Genomic DNA, 21,217 nt, shown 5'->3' with positions numbered 1-21,217 from the left:
TCATATTATCCCCATTTTACAGATGAGGCCCAAGAAGTTAAGTGACTTAGCCAGGGACACAGAGCTAGTAAAGGGCCTGGATATATTACAATGAATGTCCTGGGGAGTCGGGGAGGGTGGAAATGACGGGAAATGCAGCATCGTTCTCTGTCACTGAAAATGGGTCCTTGTATTTCTGAAGTGGAAGAGGATGTCTTTTAGAACCTCACACTTCTGTTTTGGGAACTGAGATCCTTTTAGAATGGCTCCCATTGTTTTTTTCCCTAAATGTGAGCAGGAATCACACCTTTCCTCCTTGTGCCCAACAGTAAAACTTCCTTTAGGTGTCCAGCTGTCCCAGCGTTATCGAAAGAGCAGATCACGGCCACTCCAACCCACCTGTGAAAACTTTAGTCTGACTTCTTGTTGAAAGCCCCAGATTGACTCAGGGGCTGGGCTTGGCTGCTTGAAGCCACCTCAGACTTATTAGCCATGATAAAAAAGCAGTAATAATAACAAGGGGAAAAAAAAAACTGTTGAGAAGTGAAGGGGAAGTTATGGCTCCTCTAGAAGAGCTCTGGACATCTGGGCCGTCACACAGGGATCCTGATGACAGACCTGCTGTGTCATGTTGTAGATATCACACCGGGGACAGACAGACTGTGGAAGTGTCATTTGGGAGCCTGAATTCCATCACTCTGACCAAGAGATCTAGGAAAGCTCCGCACCCCCCCCGCTTCTTCCACCATGTCCATGACCCTGGAACAGTTTGTAAAAACATAGCTATAGAATACAGACGGAACCTCACAAGGCTTATTCCATGATCATCTTTGAACTTGAGAAGCAACTACTATCTGAATTTCCACATAGATTAGAGGATCTCCTCTTTAGAAGAAATAGGGTCTTCTTTCTGCACAGATAATCATTAAGTGACAATAGCCAAGAAGGCCAAGTTCATGCACATCACCCTCTTAACAAGAATGGTAGTCTCTCATCGCACCCAGTCTCACTTTCCCTTCCAGTAACACGCTTTGCTCTGCTTCTCCTAGCTCCCTGTGTATATAGTAAACACCCTGGAGAATAAGAAATGAAAAAAACCATAGGAAGGTAAGCAACTCCCTACCAGAAAGACTTTCCAAGGAACCAGGTATCTTCCAGCCAGTTATTCAGCCTTTCCTCCAGTTGTTTTGGAGGAAAGAAATCTTTATATTAAAAAAAAAAAATCACAAAATTCACCAACTCAGAAAGTACAGCATCCTTCAGCTTTTCAACAAAGGTCAGCTAGATGAGTACAGGGGATCTCCAAGCAGATTCCCAGCTTCCCAGTATCAGGAGCTGTTACACATTACCACAACTTCATCACACGCAGGAATGGACCAAGCTTTGTAATTCACAGGGCTCGGTATCCCGCATTCGAAAGCTTTTTTTTTTAAGAATTTCAAGACCGCAATAGCAGAGCCTTAAACCATGCCCAAGACCTTTCTAAGTGTGGAGCCCTGTGCTACCGCATGGGTTTGATATCCAGGACACTGACCCTGTTCAGGGGGTCAGTTCCATCCCTTCCCTTTATCTGTAGCAACACTCTGTCACCATGGGGAGCAGGGGGGAGTCTTTTGTCTTTGCCCCATAAATGACCTCCTGAAGTAGGTGGTAGTATTAAACAAAGTATGACATTGAACATGCCTGTAATAACACCTGGCTTACAGCAGGCACCCAGCAAATGCTAGCTGTTATTACTATTATTATTATCATTATTAATTATTATTAATCATTATCTCCATTATGCCAAGATCCCTCCACAACTCCAGAGCCACCCATAGGCAAAAACAATGAGTGGGAAGAACATATACCCTTGTTTTAACAGAGACCATCTATTAGCTGACATCATTCACAAATCATTTCAATGGCCCCATGCAAGAGAATGATATAAACTAAGGGTTCCTCGACTTTTTTTTTTTTTAAAGATTTTATTTATTTGACAGAGAGAGATCACAAGTAGGCAGAGAGGCAGGCAGAGAGCAAGGGGGAAGCAGGCTCCCTGCTGAGGAGAGAGCCTGATGTGGGGCTCGATCCCAGGACCCTGAGATCATGACCTGAGCTGAAGGCAGAGGCTTTAACCCACTGAGCCACCCAGGCGCCCCAGGTTCTTTATAATTATATACATGGACCCCTTTTTCAGTCTGCTGAGACCTATGGACCCCTTCCCAAAATAATGCTTTTAAATGACAAATTAAAATTACAAGATTAGAAAGGAAGTTTATATTGAAATATGATTATGAGTGTACTTCTTAAAATTAATGTGTGAAATCATAATAATATAGGTGCTTCTTTATTAAACATTAAACATCGCATTAAACAAGAATATCTAGTGCAGGTCAAATAACGTCCAGGAAATCAAAGTAGTGATGAACATTGATATTTTGAGATATCTGCAACAGGCATAATGTGATACGAAAATGTCTGTTAATCTCTCTTGGGGACAGTCAGTCACAGCTAATACTATCCTAGATTTTGCCTATATTTATATTGAGAGAAAATGTTAAATTTTAGTTAGGTTATTAAGAATAAAAACATCATTCTCTTACACATCCAAGTTCACCAACTCCCTGAATTTTTTCTACGGACACAAGGAGTCTCTTGGATCCTAGGTTAGAATCTGGCACTTTGATTAACCGCAGGGACTGTTTGTTCAACTGCTAGAAACCACGTCCCCATGACTAAAACAAACTATCAGATACTACAAGTGTCATTTGAACAATTTACCAAGAGGCAGACCCGATGGGTCTTGGTGATTTTTTTTCAAAGCCTCTAGAACCCCAAGGGTAGTAGTCAGTATACATCTGGAGACCCTATTAAGAATTTTAAGGTTGGGCAATGGTATATGGTGTTGTGATTAGTCAAATGAACTGCCTGGAGGGAAATCAGTTTCTTCTGGAAGCCCCTTACATGCCAGGCATCAAACGCACAGACAGGAACGTGCTGGGTGCCCACATCAGGTCTTCCGTTGTACTCCCCCAGGCTGTGGTTTGCAGCCAGCTCAAGACAAGCTCAATCCGGAGGTCCCCCATTTAGATGGTTCATCCCATGTCCCTGCTGCCTGTCTTCCTCGGTGAAAACTTTATCGCATTTCTTTCCCAAGATCACAGTGCAGAACCTACGTCGATCACCTTGAAAAACAGAATCCCAGAATTCTACATCCAGTCTGACCCAAACGAGGTCCTCTGAGAATGCCCATATTGAAGACCTATCCTCAATTTCCACTCTACAGATTACTAATTATTTACTCACAAGCATTTGTCCGGGTGTTTTCAGATTTTTCTGTAATAATTTAATCCTGACAGCAGCCATGGGCAGATGCCATTAACCCCGTTTTCCAGATGAGGAAACTTATAATCTAGAGCTTACATAACTCACCCAAACTCACTCAGCTACTCGGTGGCAGAGTCAAAACTGAACCCAGGTACTCTGACTCTAGACCTGGTATTCTCTGTAACACATTCCAGCTGCTTCCAGGCAACCAAAATCTCATAGCCTCCTGCCTGGTTCAGATACACAAGCGGCCAAAGTCTACTACTGTTCATCAACATCTTTCCACCCACAGCCTGCCAGCTGGTGGAGTTAAGACGGGTGAAAGGTGAGCTAAGATGTTTGGCTGAACTTGGGGCCCAGTCTGAAGCCCCCTGCAAAGACAGAACAAATCTCGTGAGTGGTCATCATGAAGACTGCGCCGAAAATAGCCTTCACCTTCCAGACCTCACTAACCTCATCTACCAGAATCTATTGTTGGTCCTCCTGAGGGAGTATTTTCAAAGGTTCCTGAGAGGGATCACAAAATAATCTCTACAAGACAACCATATTCTCCAAACTCCATTGTCATATACAAAACATAGAAAGTCCTCTCTGTGTTCCCTGAAAGACCCAATAGGCTCTTAGAAGACGTTTGTATCAAGTTGAGAAAGAGCAGGCAGGCTGGCAGAAACTTCTCTTATCCACGGTTGACCCAATGAGACCCAGCCCCCAAGATTGTTTGTGGTGTGACCATGACACAGAGTGAGGGGGAAGTGACAAAAGATGTAATTTTAAGGTCACCACAATCACAACAACTTCAAAAAAAAAGTGGGCATCTAGATGAGGTCAGACAAAAGTAAAAATAAGCAGCTATGGTAAAATAATGGGGTTAATGAGGAGGTGTCTAAAAATATTATGATAAGCATTTAGGTTCCTTTTTATTTTTTGGCTTTGTTTTCCTCAGAAAACATGTTTTAAATAAATAGGTAGATACTCTAAATAATGTTGAAGATGCTTCTAAGAAAGACAGAGAAGGAGGCTCTAAGGGTCTGGGTGTGCAGGAAGATAGGAAGAGGAGAGATAATGTGAATCCAATGAACCAGAACAGAGCGCCCAGCCCACAAAACAAACCGAAGACAGAATGTGGTTAGGTGCTAGCGAAATGAATTTTCAAAGGAATATTTTACAGGGTGTCTCTTTCAAAACAAGACCAATTAACCCCCTGGAGTCTCCTGAAATGGGCCACTCTGTCTGACCCTGTTGCCAGGTCTGGTTACTTCAGATTCAGGCTGAGGCCCTCTGAGAACACCAAGTCTCCAGGGGGGCTGTCCAGCAGCTGGGCGAGCCATGCTCTCCTTCTGCTTGCGTCTCGGCTCCCCTCTAGGAGATGGGAGTCCATCTCTGGCTGATCATCGCTGGGCAGCCAGTCAAGCAAGCTGATCAGCACCCCACAAATGGAGTGGGCTCCTCTGGGTGCCCGAATGTTTTCAGCGGGCTACTCTGGTGTCCTACAGAAGACAGCATCAGAGCGCCTCGTGGCCACGTGCTTTGGTCCACTTGCACACCCCCACCCACCTCGGATGCCCGAGGCACACTGATAGAGATGAGACGTTGTCACGCAAGCAGACGCTGACACCCTTAATGAAGACTCCAGGAATCTGGGCTTCGTACCTCCCCCAGGGAGATCCCTTCAGCCAAGTTCCAAAGACCTTAAGGAAGGGCTCCCACTGACCTTCTTGCCTGTATCATCCTTACCAGGGTATCCCCCAGCCCTTCTCAGCTGCTGCAGACTCAAGCAACACCTGCTGACTGCTAGGCTTACCTGCCTTCTCCCAGCATCAGTATCTGAAGGTGGAAACAGATCTTAAAAATAATCAGGTTCAAATGCCTTTGTCTGGACGAAGGAACTAAAGCCCAGAGAGGTGGGGTGTGCTGCCCTGGGCACCCAGCTTTGCCAGGACTAGAAAACCAGGTCTCCTGACTGGCAGGTCTCCTGACTGGCAGTCTGGTGGACTGCCTTATGCACACTCCACTCCCATCATTCCAAAAGTCTGAAATTCTTTGGGGGAAGATTCTTGAAGAAATATCCTTTTTTTTTTTCCTTCCCCTCTGCAGCCCGATACATTTTATATCAAATAACTCTGAGGGATCCATGAAAATTTCTACTCTAGCACCTCTCAGCATCTGACATTAATGCCATTTGGCTTGAACATACGTCTCACCCTAATATCAGCTGCTGTGGGAGCCAATATCTCCACTGCATTATTTGTTCCCTGCACACCCCAGTAAGTTGGTCTTTTAAAATCCCGTCAAACGAAGCAAACATGATAGTCACCTATGTCTAGCGAGAGCCCAGTCACCTGCATCTTAAAACAGATCATATTATTTAAAATCATATTACTAAAAATAAGACAAGAAAACACTAAATAAAATTTATTATCGTCCTCATCTCTTCCCTTGTTCGGCAACAGATTCAAGACAACACTGGCAAGATTGTGCCTGACGTCCTCCCTCTGTCTTCGGAGGGCAACTCCCTACCTCAGACTCAGTTTACTCAAGCTGAAAGCCTCGACGCAGCATCAGTTACCTGGTAACAAACCAGGGTGGCAACACGCAGTCTCTAAACACAGAGCCCACAGTGGACTCCATGCCTCCTGACCGGAGCCCTACCCAAGCAGGAATGACTATCACTTCAGTTTTACCAGAAAGAGATCTCAAACTAGGGAAATGGGCTGAAAGAGCCACCAAAAGGTGTCACTGATATCAAGTTCCAAGTTCACATTTGGTTTCCTACAACCGTGGCGTTACTCCTCAAATGTGTTAGCCGGTTCTGCCATGATTTTCTTGGTATCCCCCCCACCCCACCGCTCAGGGTTCTCTGAAAATCACATCTGTTGGAAAGGGGGTAGAGAGGCCTTCACCTGGAGAAAGAGGAACAGAATGGAGGGCTTCCAAATGATTTGTTTAACCTTTTCTGTCTGTGTCTGATGCTTTGGCATCGAGCAGAGGCAGTCTAAAGGATACAGCCCAGGGCTAAAATTCCATAATTTGTGGAGCAGAGGGAGAATGAGAAGAATATAAAACATTACAAGAGTCCAGAAAGCTAAATTCTACTTCCTAGAAGTGAACTTTGACCCAAAGCACTCACATTCTGACCTGGGACCCAATCTGAGTTTCTTCCACTTTCCAATTAGCTAATTGAATACAGTTGAGTAAATATTTTAACCTCTCAATTTCCTTTTTGTCTCAGCGTCTCAAGGGTCAAAAAGATATTGAAAGGTAATTTAATGGGAGCCGAAAGGGCATGGAACCATTAAGTGTGAATGTAGGGCTTCTCAGAGGTCTAGAAAGATCCAAGACATTTCCATTTGGGGGAGCTTACAATATATTAAAAAATGGAGCAAAACTATCAAAAACCTGTTGTTTGAATTTAACAAACAGATGCTTTCTAACACGAAAGGACAAATAGAATTGAATTTGCAATCTTCCATACATACAAGGCCTGAATCAAATTCCTTGCTCTGCCCACAGTCATTCTAGAAGGGGCCTAATGCCGCCATCCTGAACAGCAATGCAAGAGAACCTACAACAGTCATGCCCTCCAAGTTATTTTCTTTTAAAACACTTCTATAAAATACTTCAAAAACATGAAGAAGGATTGTCTCCATTATATTTGTTATTTTTTCCGTTGTGATCACAGACTTCCCAGGGACCCTCATTTCAGGTTCCCATGGTTTTTCACATCCATCCACACCAGTCATCAGCAGTTGCTGTAGAAATGACGGTCTTACGCCACGCTGGATTATAAGAACACAGAATGGATGACTTATTTCATAGTCTCAGAATGCTTCATCTCCAAAAGAGGACAAGTGAAGCCTTCTGTCAACTTCAAATACAGCTGCTAAAATTACTCTTGAAATCTCTGAAGAGCCTTTTTCTGGTGGGACATCTTACCCATGAAGTGCTTCCTAATGACCTCATCCTCCCTGGAAATCAACACGTCCCTTGACCTCAATGGCGTTAATGTGTGGCCACTTACGGTTCTTGTCTACCCTTTTACACACTGAAAGTCTCTATCTGAAGACGTCTTCACACCCATGCCTGCAGAACCAATTCCTGAATTAGTCCTCCCATCGGAAAGTTCTCAATCCAAAATCCCCCACTTTCTCCCTGTGACTAAGGTCAGCGCAGATGACTAGCAGAGACACCTGTGAACATAGACGCACGGGGTCTTCCAGTTCATCTTAGAAAGACACAACCTTCCACAAAACTCAAAGGCAGGCAGTGAAAATGTTACTTTCCTGACTCGATGTTGTTATTTACTCCCAAGGTAAGTCCACACTGTTCCCAGTTCTACCCTCATTGAGACCAACGACGCTTCCCTTTGGTGGTCAAACAAATGAAAAGAGTCCCTGTTTTGGAAGGCATTTGGTGCTGCTGACGCACGTCCGCCTGTCCAGTCTTAGTAGCCCATGATGGCACAAACGAAGGGTTAGTCTGTCCCCTTGCGTTGTGGCAAAATCCTTTGTCATTTTTTCTGGAAAGAGCCATTTTTAAGTGTTCCGCTCTCCCCAGGGTCCTCGCCTCCTTGGGCTGCCTGACCACTTTTTCCAGTGTGAGTGCCTACGCCACCACCCGTTTCCAGCCATTTTCCAACAACAGATTACACCAAAGACAAATCTGCCTTTCTCTCTGACCGATGAGTCAGAAAAACTACCAAGAGAAGACGTCTCTAGAAAGTGAGAACATGTGCTCTGAGCCCCAATGGCTATTCAGCCAACCCCGTGTTTCACTGAGTTATCGCACAGTCACCTGTCCCTGTCTGTTTCAGAACTCAACCCAGGGACACGGCTTTGCCACGCAGAGAGAGGGAAACCAGGGAGCTCTTTAAATTTGTGGTGGTTGGAAGTCCAGACTCAATGCAGCATATTCACAGATAATATCCGAAGAAGCCCAGCTGCCTCCCAAAATAAGACTCCAACCGGCCCCAGTGAAGTAAGCACAGGTGAGGCGAGCTGCACTTCCTGCCAGCTGCCTCCGGGAGCCTGTTTTATTTTCATCTGATTCAAGGCAGGCTGCCCTTTCCACTCAGGTGTTTGAATTCCAGGTTCCAAAGAAGGTTTAAAAATAAAAGACTTACCTCATTTACCTAAAGATTCTGGGTGGGAAATCCAATAGCTGTGGCTAATGGAGGGGAGGCAGCAGGCAGCACGCACGCCAGCTCCCACGGGGACAGGGAACCACGGGTGTTATCACGTCTGAGCCCTCATCAGAGTGAAGATAAATGCATATGACAATAATTTTAAATCATTTTGTAGGATGTTAAGCAATAAGCCACCAACCGGGAATTCCCTAAGTCACTTCCCCCTCTTCTGATTGGCTGCTGGGCTCTTTAAAAAAATAAAATAAAGGATTACAAACATTGGCTCATTTGCATTTGGCCAACTCACACGTTAGTGTTCAAACAAAACAGGTCTAACCAGGTTATGCCTGTGTCTCAAGAACAGAGAGACGACCTGTTAATGGATGAGGAATTGATTTGGTGGTGACTGTTCTTTTCAGCTTAGAGACTGTTTCGGGTGAAAAGCGCCGTGCTAGCCCCCCGAAGACACCATCTCCCCCAAGACACGTAGAAGCAAACTAAGCAGAGGTTCAAACATGGAGGATATATATGATGGTACTGGGGAGTGGGGGCCCTCTTAAACACCTGTCTCGTGTACTAATCTGTATTTAGTCAACTCTGCTTTGGTATTAAGACCTGTGTCCTGGCTGTGCAGGTATCAGGGTCTGATGGGGCTCTCCCCAGGCGCCATGATGACGTCTTTGACAGAGACACTTGGCAATGTCGATGGACTTGGAAAAGTCAGGCCCCCCCCACCCCAGCTCCAGATAAGAGCTTTGGGAAATCTGAAGAAAGAGTCCTGAGAGGAAGGGTCCACTCTGAGCTATTCAGGCGGAACAGTCAACCCTCAAGGGCTGACGATCCAGCTGGAGGATCACCCAGCTTCTTTATCCCTTCTTGACACTTAATATGTTTTTTTTTACATTGACACTCCCTATAGGAAGGAACTAGAGAGAAAAAGAGCTGAAACTGGAAATAAAACAAAACAGTGTGGACAATGGGGCGCCTGGGTGGTTCAGTGGGTTAAAGCCTCTGCCTTCGGCTCAGGTCATGATCCCAGGGTCCTGGGATGGAGCCCTGCATCAGGCTCTCTGCTCAGTGGGGAGCCTATTTCCCCCTCTCTCTTTCTGCCTGCCTCTCTACCTACTTGTGATCTCTATCAAATTAATAAATTTAAAAAAAAAATCTTTAAAGAAAAGAAAACAGTGTGGACAAGAACTATACAGCCCCAGTCTCTACACGGGGGTATCCTGGAGAGGATCCATGAATTTCAAGTGCCCTGGCAACTGCCATTCCCCTGGGCCAAGGGCCTGCTTCACTGGGTCACAAATGCATTCCCGCCCCGTAGGTGAGTGATGGCTGCTGGCGAGGAAAAATACCACCCCCTAACCATTAACTTTCTCTGTTGGGTCTTCCTGGACACTGGCCTGATATGAGCCAAAGGTCCATGCAGACATCTTTAACTCATCAGAACTCCCCTTTGTGGGAAAGAAAAGGGAAATTGAGTTTTGGCAAAGAAACAAAGATTTTGTGATCAAAACCAAGAAGTTCCTTATATAAAAAAGAAAGTGTGTATGTGGGCAAAGACTGAATAGAACAAGAAGTAAGTGTCTGTGCTATTCAGGTGGAATGGTGAGGGGAAGCAACGTTCCCTCCTTGCCTGTGTTCCTACTTTATGTAATCTGAATGCAGAGGTTTGGGAATGTGTGAAAAACTTGATGGGAGAGCAGGGGTGCATTGGGGAGGGTCTTGGAACTCAGGCAGGTCTCGGATGTTTGGACGGTTTGGGGAGTGCAATTTAGGCAGCCCTGAAAAGCCCCTTTGCCTCCTAGCCTCCACCAAACATCTCCACCCTCCCCTGTTGTCCACCTGTGTGTTTCCCAAGGGCCCTGTTAAAATGCAAATGTCTGATAAAAACAGTAAATGTCATTACTGCGCATTATCACATTAGCCCCAATTAGTCTATCAGCTCCAGATCTGAGAGCAGAGCCCTGAGGGAACAGACTGGTGATGTTTAGCTTGAGAGATGAATCAAGAGCAATCTCAAGGAGCACCTCCACCCACAGGGGAGTACTTGAGCGAGCGCGTGTGTGTGCGTGTGTGCACGCACGTGCACATGTGTGTAAGGGTGTGTGTGTGTGTGTGTGTGTGTGTGTGTGTTGGGGGCAGGGTGCTATGGGCTGTTATTAGTGCCAGTGTGATTCCAAGAAGTGAACTTGGCCTTCTTTACGATTTTGCCTGAGATGAACCTGAGACCACGGTGGAGCAGGTGGCAGCGAGGGGCTGTGTGGTCAAGAGGGTACACTTTAAAGACAATCCCAAAAGTGGTGTGGCTCACTGTTCCAGGCCCAACCACTTAAAATATACATTCCCTTTCATTCCTAGCTGAAGAGTTCCCAGTACATCTGCATTCCTTTATTCACTCTTCTTCTGCTATTTTCCATCAAAGGACTACTCCCATAAGGCAGTCCCCAGAAGAGCCATTTGGGGATGGTGGCAGTGGAAGGGGATGGAAAGATGTTACCTCATACTCACCAGCTATTCTATTTGTGGAGTCTTCATGTATATAAAGTACCTAGCGATGTATCTAGTACTGGGTTCTTGTCAAGTATTGGTTCTTTTCTTTACCTGGATCTTAGCTGAACCTTCTAGAAGAAGGACAAAAACAATACTTCCTCTCTCCCTCCCCCCACCCAAAAAACACCCAACCTGGATTTTTTTTTTTTTTTGGCATGTTAAATCCATAGAGAAATTTCTTCAGAGTATAAGGTCTTTCACCCTACCTATGGTCAGTTTCAACAAGAAAGCACTTGCATCAAATTAGATGATTGACTGATAGATGATAGATCAATAGATAGATCGATAGAGAAAAAAATGGGTGGAAGTCCTGATTTTTCACTGAAAATGCTACAAGTTGGATTTAGGGCTGAGAGCTTCTGTTGCAAGAAGCTTGCAACAAGCTTGCAACAAGAAGCTTGTCTCTCCTGGATATGGAGCAAGTCTCTCCTGGATATGAAATTTACAAGTGTAACCACAAAAACATCAAGTGCACCAGAGCCTTTACACAGATACGTCCTTTGTTTCCTAAAAGTCATAACCTTCTTGAGGAGGAATCAGGCAAGGTTCTCATTATCATGTCAGACCTCCAATCCTAACACAGATGCCTTCCATTCTGTGCTCCCAGGACTGGGGTGGGGGGTGGTGGCGCGAGGAGAGATTGAAAAAGACACAGGAATGTGAACAGAGCGCTGAGACAGAGCCGACTGCCCGAGCTTTACAGATGGGAAATCTTAAAAGAGAGGAAGAAAATGTAGGTTGCTCTCAGGTCAAGATCCAGATAATACTGGGATCGAGAACCAGCTCTACAAACCCAGTTAATCTTCCTGGTCTTCCCTGCAGACCCAAGGCCCCATCTCCCTGTCCCAGATCTGCACAAAGACACTCGAATCAGGTCCTGATGCTGGTTCCCACAGAAGAAAAGAAAGGTAGAGCACACCAGACCAGGCAGTGGGCAATAGCCCGGGACCCTGAGTTCAGTTGGGTTGTCTACTAGGAGACTCCCCTTTTCTAGTAGACATAGAACCAAAGAACCCCAGGAGACCTTACTTCCTAAAACAAGGCCAAGATAAAGAATCTCTCCAAGCCAAGTATAAAGCCCTAAGGGGTCTGAATTTTAATACCAACACAGGCTGTGGTTACAATAATGAGAGTTCCGTGCTTGCTTTGCGAGAAAGAAGATGCTTACTTACTTTAGAAAGCACCTTTTAACTAGAGGCCCTATATTTATTTTTGAAGGCAAGTGTGTGTTTGTGTATATTTCTATCATCCCCTCTTCATGACATGGAGTTGCCTCCAGGGTAGAACCTGACAACTGTGTAGTGAGAGCCACATGAGAACATCACTGTAGGACAGACAGCAATGAGAAGTTCTGTCTATGATGGAAGGAAGGTTACATAGAGCAGAACATGATCACCAATTATGCTGGCTAAAGTCAAATAAAGAACTAGGATTCATAAATAACATCTTGCCTCTTAGCTTACTCCCCTCTAAAAGCCATGTTCCCCAAATCCTTACATTTTGACTTAGATTAGATTCCCAGGAATCTTCGAATGCCCCGAGGAGAAGGTTCTGTCTAGGAGATCTGACACTGACAGTTGTCCTAACAGATTTGCATGGCACCTCTCTGATCATGCCTTTTGCCATCACTTCTGTGCCTACAAGCTGAGCAAATCTTCCACCAATGGCACATACCATGAGCCTCTGAGGTGGGGGACAACCCTAGTGCTAGAGAGGGACAGGGTGGCTTATCCTGTCTGGAAAGGATGACCCATTTCCCACCGGCATGTATGCACACCCACACACACACATAGCTCCCCTTCGGGCCACGGAGTAAATCGCCAGTCTCAACCAAGCACAGACTAGAGTTTTCAGAACTCCCCCTTCATATTTAATTATTCTCAACATACCCATTCTTGCCTGACTTAAATCACCCTGCTCTGTTCCTTCACCTGCGAGGTATCCTGCTCTTTCTTACCTTATCTTTCCTCGCGAACAGCTCTACGCTCAGTGCCAACTCCACTGCTGAGATAAGCACTTCCGTTCTCCAACCCAACAGCTTTGAGTATTGAAACAGTATGCCCGTCAGCGACTTCGAGAAGGCACATTTCTCATTCTCAGAGCAGGAGGGGAGACGAGGCAAAAGTTGGCCACTTCCAGGCAACCTGCTTGTAGCCAGTATTTTCTTTTTTTTGGGGGGGGGGAGGTTTCTTATAATTATAGCAGATGTTTTATATTGTTTTAGCATAAGAATCCTGTGTGCCACTCTCACGGAACCCCCAGACAGAAAACAGAATGAAGAGATGCCGCTGTGTGTGAATGAGGGGACACAGCTGGCCTCTCCCCTAATCTATTGCCCTTCCTGGCTTCCCCCGGCAGCACACAGCTCTCTGCTAGATGGTCCTTCTGACTCTGTTCCTTGCTCTAAGCCGACGGAGCCTCAGAATCACCTTCACAACTCCAGAGGCTCTCTCCACGCCTACCAGAGTGACACCTGCAGGGGTCGGTGACAGCAGAGACAATAAGAAATTTTTTGTTCATCACGATCTATTTATATTTTGTGGGCTCCCATATTATTCCATTCATGATAAACCAGAAGACTGGGTTCCTATCATCTAAAAGGATATTTTAATGGACCTGACCTTGGGTGAAGGTCTCCCTGCTTGGTCTCTTTTACCCAGGGACGATGAGAGACAGCGGACTCTCAGACCCAAGGAGAAAATGTGTGAAATCACTGCCTAGATGCCTAATGATTTGGGAGAACCCATCATTTTGGAAGGCTGGTGCTCGGAACCTATTCTCTCACCCTAAAAACCAACATGGCTCAGCTTTCTCAGGAGAGGAAATGGATTTTGGAGTCAGAACAACCTTGTCACATCTACTTAAACTTTAGGTCTCAGTTTCCCTAGATGTTCTTTGGGAATCTTGACTTCTGGGGGAACTGTAGGGAGTTAAGTGAGAAATTGTGTAAAGCATTAGCAGAGTGCCTGGGACTCAGTGGGCTCTCAGGAAATGTGTACTGTCTCCTCTAAGTAGGAACCTTCAGTCTTCAGTGATCCCCTTAATGATACATGAGGCTGTGTACAGTGACCAGCAAACTAATTCTCCATGTTTCAAAAGACAAAAGAGGAAAAGGGGGTTGAAGATGGAAAAGTCATAAGAACAGCGAGTGATAATAACTACTCACATTTATGAAGTTTTAACCATGTCCTGGTCACTAGACCAAGAATTTAATTTGCATCTGCTCATTGAATCCTCATAAAATTCCATCAGAAAGGTGCTATTACCAGTCTTACTTCGCAGATGAGGAAATTAAGCCTCATAAGGCTGAGAAGTAATTTGACCAAGGTCACACAGTAAAGCTAATGGCTAGAGCTCAGACCACAGTCAGTGTCATTCCAAAACGAGATCTCCAAACCACAACCCTCTACCAAAAAAGAGAAGCTTAACAGCTTGTTGAAATTTGGACTATAATAACTTACTGAGGCAGGGAAAACCAAGCTCCATTCTGGAAGGCAATTGGAAATGTGAATGTTTCTTGGAAGAAGGAGATGGTAAAGTTGAAATGAGAGAAGTATGAAATAAACAGGTCTGGATCCTATTATGAAAGTTCTCAGCCCCTGCCCTTCAGTACCAAATACGTAAAAAGCTAAATGCTCAGAGTAAGAGTAGAGGGGAAACCCATTGGAAAAGCTGTGACTTGGTCTCGCCTGGGAAATCATGAGACTCTTTTGACACAAAGGTCACTGTGCCACCCACCAGGCTTAATAGCACTAGGCAGGCTAAATACCACAGTGAGAAGCCCGTAGGCATCTTGGTCCAGAAATAGCAGAGGTGTAGATCAAAGAGTCAGTGCAGTGATGAAGCCATTATTATGAAGCTTGAGTGGAATCTAGTCGAGGGTACGAATTGCTATCAATTCCTAGTTTTCTTCCATCCCCGTTCTCCATAAGCAGTTGAGAGTGAGTCAAGGCAATATTAAATGCTAATTAATCAGATTCTGCCCCTAAATGCATTCCAGATAGAAATTAGGCGGAGAGCCTGGGTGTCAGTGGGTTAAAGCCTCTGCCTTTGGCTCAGGTCATGATCCCAGGGTCCTGGGATCGAGCCCCACATCGGGGTCTCTGCTTGGCGGGGAGCCTGCTTCCTTTCCTCTCTCTCTCTGCCTGCCTCTCTGCCTGCTTATGATCTACTGTCAGTCAAATAAATAAATAAAATCTTAAAAAAAAATTAGGAATTCTGGGTCTGCTCATGCCTCTGGAAAGAATGCATCTAGACACCTCCTGGAAACAGTATCTGGGAGTTGACAAGCACATCCATTGGGACTGTGCAAAAAACTCATTTGCATAAATAAATTATCCATTCAGTCCATTCAAAACATGTGCACCTGCACACTGGTGGAATGTCAAGAAAGAAGCCCTCAGAATTATTTCTGAATAATTATCCCATTTTTGGGGGAAGTCCAGATGAAATTTTCCCTCGTGTATCATGGCATGTCTATGATTTTTCTCCCCTCTCTCCCTCACCCCCATTCTTAGCAACTACATGTGAGTCCAGGGTTTGAAATTACTCAGTCTGTCTTCCTGGACAAGGATAGTGTACCACACAGTCATATTTTGAGACCTAGTTTCTTTTATGACAGTGCCCCAGGAAAGTTTTATGAGAATCTCGATTTAAGGTTTGAGGTTAATGGCTCCGAAATTCTGAGAATCAAAAAATATTGTGTAGGTGGGTGTACAGTAAAACTGAAATGAGGAACTCCTTCTCTACAAACTTAACCCAAAATCTGTACTGTTGGTTCATCTGAAAACTTCTCTGTCAGTGGGCGGGGGGCGGGGGGCAGCCCTACTTTAAAAGGGACCAGCCACAGTCTATCCACTTCCTTACAGTGGAAAACATGGATGCCATCGAGTTCTATTGTGCTAGAAGGAAGGGGACACAGAGGGTGAGGGGCAGGAAAAACCTCTGACAAGATGACTGTGTGAGAAAGTCACGGTCATCTTCCTGGGGAGGTTCTCAGTAACAGCAAATTCGGTATTGATGGACTTTTTCCAAAGGACTTCAAGGTCTGCCCAAGGCTCACCGTCCTCAAACTCACCAGTTTGTGGGTCTCCACGTTGCTGTTGCAAAGCCACCAGAGCAGAAAGCCTCAGGGACTCCAACCCCAGATCTCACAATTGTGTGGGGTTGAGGTGGAGGGGGGGTACCCTTGGCAAATGTCTGATTTTTGCTGATGTCTTTTCTTTCCAGCTTGGCAGGTCACCTTAACTTGGAAGCTGAACGCCCAGCTAGGGAAAATGGGCTGGTTAGGGGATGGGTCAATGCTCTGCAAGCCTTGGCTGCGGGTAAGATTCTTTGAACAACCAGGTAAGACAAGTCCATGCCAGTGTGGATATAGTCAAGAGACTTCCAGACCCACCACGGATCACTACACGGCCCACGGCCTCACTGAGAGTGCGCCATTCCCCTAACCGCAGGCGTCATTCTCCAGAGCTCCCGGCAGCCAACGTTAGGTCTTAGGGCTGAGCTGCTAGGAAAAAGGGTGTAGGGAGACCAAGAAGGAAAGAGACAGCTGCGTGTTTTATCCTGATGCCCGCAGACAGACTGGGAAATGCCCCCACAAACTCACCCTGGTAATATTTCTTACCATTTTTGTCACAACTGTACCAGAGTTTCATGCCCATTCTTCATGTCTGCCGCCTTCTCAGAAAGCCACTAGATCCTTCCCTCAGTCAGCAACCTTTGCCACCTCTCCACTCCCTGGTTTCTCAGAGAGAAGTCTACCTTACAGAGGGTAGTAAGCGAGAGATGACTTTCAGTGCAAATCATAATTTTTATTTTTTTAACAGTTCTGTGTTTTCGACGTGAAGTCAAATTTAGTAAAGCATAAAGGGGGTCCACGTAAGTCAATGTGAAAACTATGAAGTGAATAAATAGGGAAGTACACAGACATGGCAAAAATAGTGTCAGAAAATATAAGATGGAAATTGGGAAAATAGTGGCTTCAAGATGCACAGTTCTAACTCCCTGAGGGCAAGCCACTTACCTGCCCTCCCCTACTTGGTCCCCACCGATGCCTGAAGTCCGCGGGCCCCCAGCTGCACCTCACTGGGTGCCTCCCAGGCGCAGTGGCCTCCCACCACTCCTGCGCATGCGTCCCGAGCTCGTCAGCTTCCAGCATGTCCCACCCCTGGCCCCATCCCGTCCCCATCTTTGCCGGGTGGGACGCATCCCGTTTCCTCCCTTCGGTCTCCTACAACTGCTTCATCGAAGTTGAAATCACCCAGAACAGTTCGTTTGTACGGATGGCCCCAACTTACCATGGTTGGGTCAAATAATTTTTCAACTTCGTGGTGGGACAAAAGTAATCCACATTGAATAGAAACCATACTTCAGATTCTGAATTCGGATCTTTTCCCTGGTTAATGATACGTGGTCCAATCCTGTCTCGTGATGCTGGGTGGGGCAGCCACCCCATCAGCCCCATGACCCCAGGAGTCCACAACCAATACACCCAAAACACTCGTGTGCCCACCCAACAATTCTGTCTCTCACTCCCAGTACGGTAGTCAAGAAATTACATGAAATATTCCACACTTTATTATAAAATAGGCTTTGTGTTAGAGGATATTACCCGACGTGGGCTAATGTAAGTGCTCTGAGAACACTGAAGGTGGGCTAGGCTAAGTTAGGAGGTTTGGTAGGTCAGGCTTACGAAGCGCATTACGGACTTCATCATTTTTCAATTTACATGGGTTTATCAGGATGTAATCCCACTGTGCATCAAAGAAGAGCTGTACTTGGGACCACTCAACAGCCAACAGTGAGCTAAAGTTTACTGAGGTTCTCCCATGGGCCAAGTTCTGGGCTGGCAATGGGGACGCAGCCGTAGGAGGGGAAAAAAGGTACAACTCCTGCCATCCCAGAATGTAGAATCTGATGAAGCAAGATGTCAGCACGTTCCCTATTCTGTTCTGCGGGGCCACTTTAGGGTTCTGCTTTTCCCCTCCCCCAGCCAACATGCCTTACGCAGACAGACAGGGTTTTCACTGTCCTATCCCCAGAAAGACTGAACCTGACTCCCTCTCGAGCAGCAGGACTTTGAATTGGCCATTCCCAGAGGTTGAAACTCCAGACCTGGGGCTCAGCATTCTAGAAGCAGTGATATAACCCCCACACCCTGTGGATGTGTGGTGGTTTAGAAACTGTTCCCTCTGTGTATCTCCTTAGAGCTTCCCAACATCCTGGGGCATGTGACACACCCAAGATAGTTGAATTGATGACCCTATGGGGATCTTGAGCCTCTCTGTGCAAAGTTATTTAGCAACTACTGAAAAGGAGGACCTCCCCCCCAAGAATCCTGTCGGGAGCAGGAAAAGCCCTGGACATCCTTCCAGAAACAGTGCGAAGTTGCTCCTCTTGTTCTCTCCCTGCATCTCCCTCTTGTCCTCTGTCTCACCCCCATCTCTTTTCCAGAACCACGGCCAAGCCTCGGCAGGGAGGCTGCAGGTAGAGTAACCCACTCATCCTAGACTTCCCCTGGGTTTAGCAGGAAACTCTGTGAGCCCAGGAAAGCCTAGCTGAATGTTACACAGACATTCTGCTCTTCTCTAATGGCTGTGTGACCTTGGGCAGTTACTCACCATCTCTGAGTCCCTATTTTCTCAGCTGCAAATGGAGATACCACCCCCAGATCTGCCACAGGAATTAAAGAGGTGATGTAAGAGGTCTAGGGAGCCACCAGTGCACCATAAAGTGCTGCCATGAATACCTTTGCAGGAGGACTGGGAGTTGTGTAAAAAAGGATCGCTGCAGTTCAACCAAAGGAATTATGAGCCAGTGGGACCTTGTGGCCAAAACAGATAGCATCTCACCAGGGTCCCTGATTGAGCAGGAAACAAGAGACTTGCTGGCAAAGACTGTAAACCAAACCCACAATCCACTCAGCGCTGCCTTATTCTTTTTCTTAAGCACTTATTACGTGCCAGATACGAAACACTTTATTTCCATGCGATTTCTCACTTAATCCTCAAGGTAGCGTTATAATCCCCTATGTTAAGGATGAGGAAGCTGGAGCTGAGAGATATTTAGTAGCTGGCCCAAGGTCACACTGCTGGAAAGGACAGACAGAAACCAAGCCTGTCGGACCTTGGAACCTAGATCCCTCGCCGCCACCTGCCCGTATATAGGAAACATCCTCTTGCTGTGCCTCAGCAGGAGTGGACACTTGATCTCCACCAGCACAGAGAAGGAAACAAGGCACCAAGCAATCTCATCAGCCTTGGAGAGAAGGGGAGGTAGCAGGTGAGCCCTTGCTTGCTGGGGGATGGCTTGCCCTAAACCCTGCTGGGCTTCCTAGAACCCTGAATAAATATTTCCATAATCTCATTACGTTGCTCCTGGCTTCAGACTGAGGAGAGAACACAGGACCAACTCACACCAATGAAAGTCAAATTGAATGGGTTGTTTTTCAGTCCTCAATGGTCTAATACAGAGACGCATTCCTGAAGACTGTCCATCATAGGGGAAAGGATTCCTGACTTAGAAACAGACAGGGTTTGTTTTTTTTTTCCTGAAAGATTTATTCATTTATTTGAGAGAGAGCGAGAGAGCACGAGCGCATGTGAGAGCATGGGGAATAGCAGCAGGAGAGGGGGAGAAGCAGATTCCCTGCTGAGCGTGGAATCTGACCCAGGGTGCGATCTCAGGACCCAGAGATCATGACCTGAGCCAAAACCAAGAGTCAGACCCTTAACCCACTGTGCCACCCAGGCACTCCAGACACAGACAGTTTTCATCCTAACTCTACCACTTAGTAGCTATGCCACCTGGGACAACTTGAGTCTCAGTTTTCCCATCTGCAGAGTGGGTGTGAACTTTGCCCTTGGATTATCAGCAATAACATCATCCCTCATGGAGAATTCACACCATGTGAAGCACGATACTGGCATCTTAACCTCAACTCCTCCCAAAAACGCTTTGAGGCAGTCACTGTGTTTTTTTTTTGTTTTTTTGTTTGTTTTGTTTTTAATTTGTTTTTTATTTATTTTCAGCATAATAGTATTCATTATTTTTTCATCACACCCAGTGCTCCATGCAGTCACTGTTTTAATCTCCGTTTACAGTTGAGGAAATCGAAGCTCAGAGAATTTAGGAAATGGAGCCAAAGTCAACATGGAGTAAACGAACCAGCCTGGGTCTGAAAGGCAGGCCATCCAAGACCCTTGCCCTCTCTCCCGCTTTCCCTCCTCGCCCCCACATCCTATCTCTTGTAGCATGTACCTACCCCATGGCTTTCCATGAAGTGACCCATGTGAACGTGCCCCACTCACAGGCCCCCTGTGGTCACGTCCTTCTTCCCCAAGTTCTCAGCCCTGCCTCCTGACAAGTGCCGAGACAGAAGAGAGGGGTTCGCCACTGGAGCACCCTTGCCGTGGGAGCACCTCGCTCTTTCCCAACTGCATCACCCTCCCCAGTGGCAGTGAGGCACTGACTCCTCAGTCCCGGTAGGTACATCTGAGCCCGGGAGTGACAGGAATCCCAAAGGACCTGCATCTCAGGGATGAGCTCCTCACTGTAGAGGAAGGCCAGGCAGCAGCCTGTGGCAGAGCTAATTAGCTAATTAGAGTCAGGAGAGGCACCATGAAGGCCAAGGGCTCTACCTGGCCACTGTAGACCCCACTGGAGTTTTAAAAGTGAATCCTCCCCCATCCTGACCAGTACACCACACAACCCTCTTGCCTCTCTTCCCCTGGAAGTTGGTGCCAAAGAATCCAATGCCAACCACCCCTCCCCACCCCCCCCCCACACAACTTCACCCAATATTCTCAGAAAGTGTGGGAGGATGGCTGGGATCGCACTTTGGGAGTGTGACAGAATTGTCAAATACACAAAAACCAGCCATGTGGTTGAAAAACGGAAGTCGTGGTTCTTCATGCGGCCCTACCACCGGGCAGAAATAGATCCTTTTTCAAAATAGAAAATGAAAACCTGCCGCTATCATATCGGGCAATCTGGGACAGCATCCCCCATCCCGCCAAGTGAGCCCCGCCACACCGAAATAGAGGCTCTACCAGGCATTTTGGTTGTTAAGTCTGACAGACATAAGTTTGGTTCCGGAGCTGCTATTTTCAGCTGTGTGATTCTGACCAAGTGACTTGACCTCTCTGAGCTTCCGCCTCCTCATTTGTTAGATGCGGACTCTAACAGTACTAACACAGTTAGTACTGTTAGAGTCACTAAGTGACTGTTGGGTCACTAAGGGGATTACCT

At 46.3% G+C, this 21,217-nt stretch overlaps 1 protein-coding gene across 2 annotated transcripts in view; it reads right to left on the bottom strand.

Moving 5' to 3' along the window:
* Positions 1 to 8,584, bottom strand: part of EHF (ETS homologous factor) — a 41,589-nt gene extending 33,005 nt beyond the window's left edge. The window contains exon 1 of one of the 2 annotated variants that reach the window (XM_032357213.1): positions 8,408 to 8,584. The gene's annotated coding sequence lies outside the window, so the exon portion shown is untranslated. The remainder of the gene's footprint in view (positions 1 to 8,407) is intronic. The other variant, XM_032357212.1, reaches the window with a different exon arrangement.
* Positions 8,585 to 21,217: the final 12,633 nt, after the last annotated feature.

This window comes from Mustela erminea, chromosome 9, assembly GCF_009829155.1.
Source record: "Mustela erminea isolate mMusErm1 chromosome 9, mMusErm1.Pri, whole genome shotgun sequence".
Classification (NCBI taxonomy): domain Eukaryota; kingdom Metazoa; phylum Chordata; class Mammalia; order Carnivora; family Mustelidae; genus Mustela; species Mustela erminea.
This window is presented reverse-complemented; position numbering and strand designations above follow the sequence as displayed.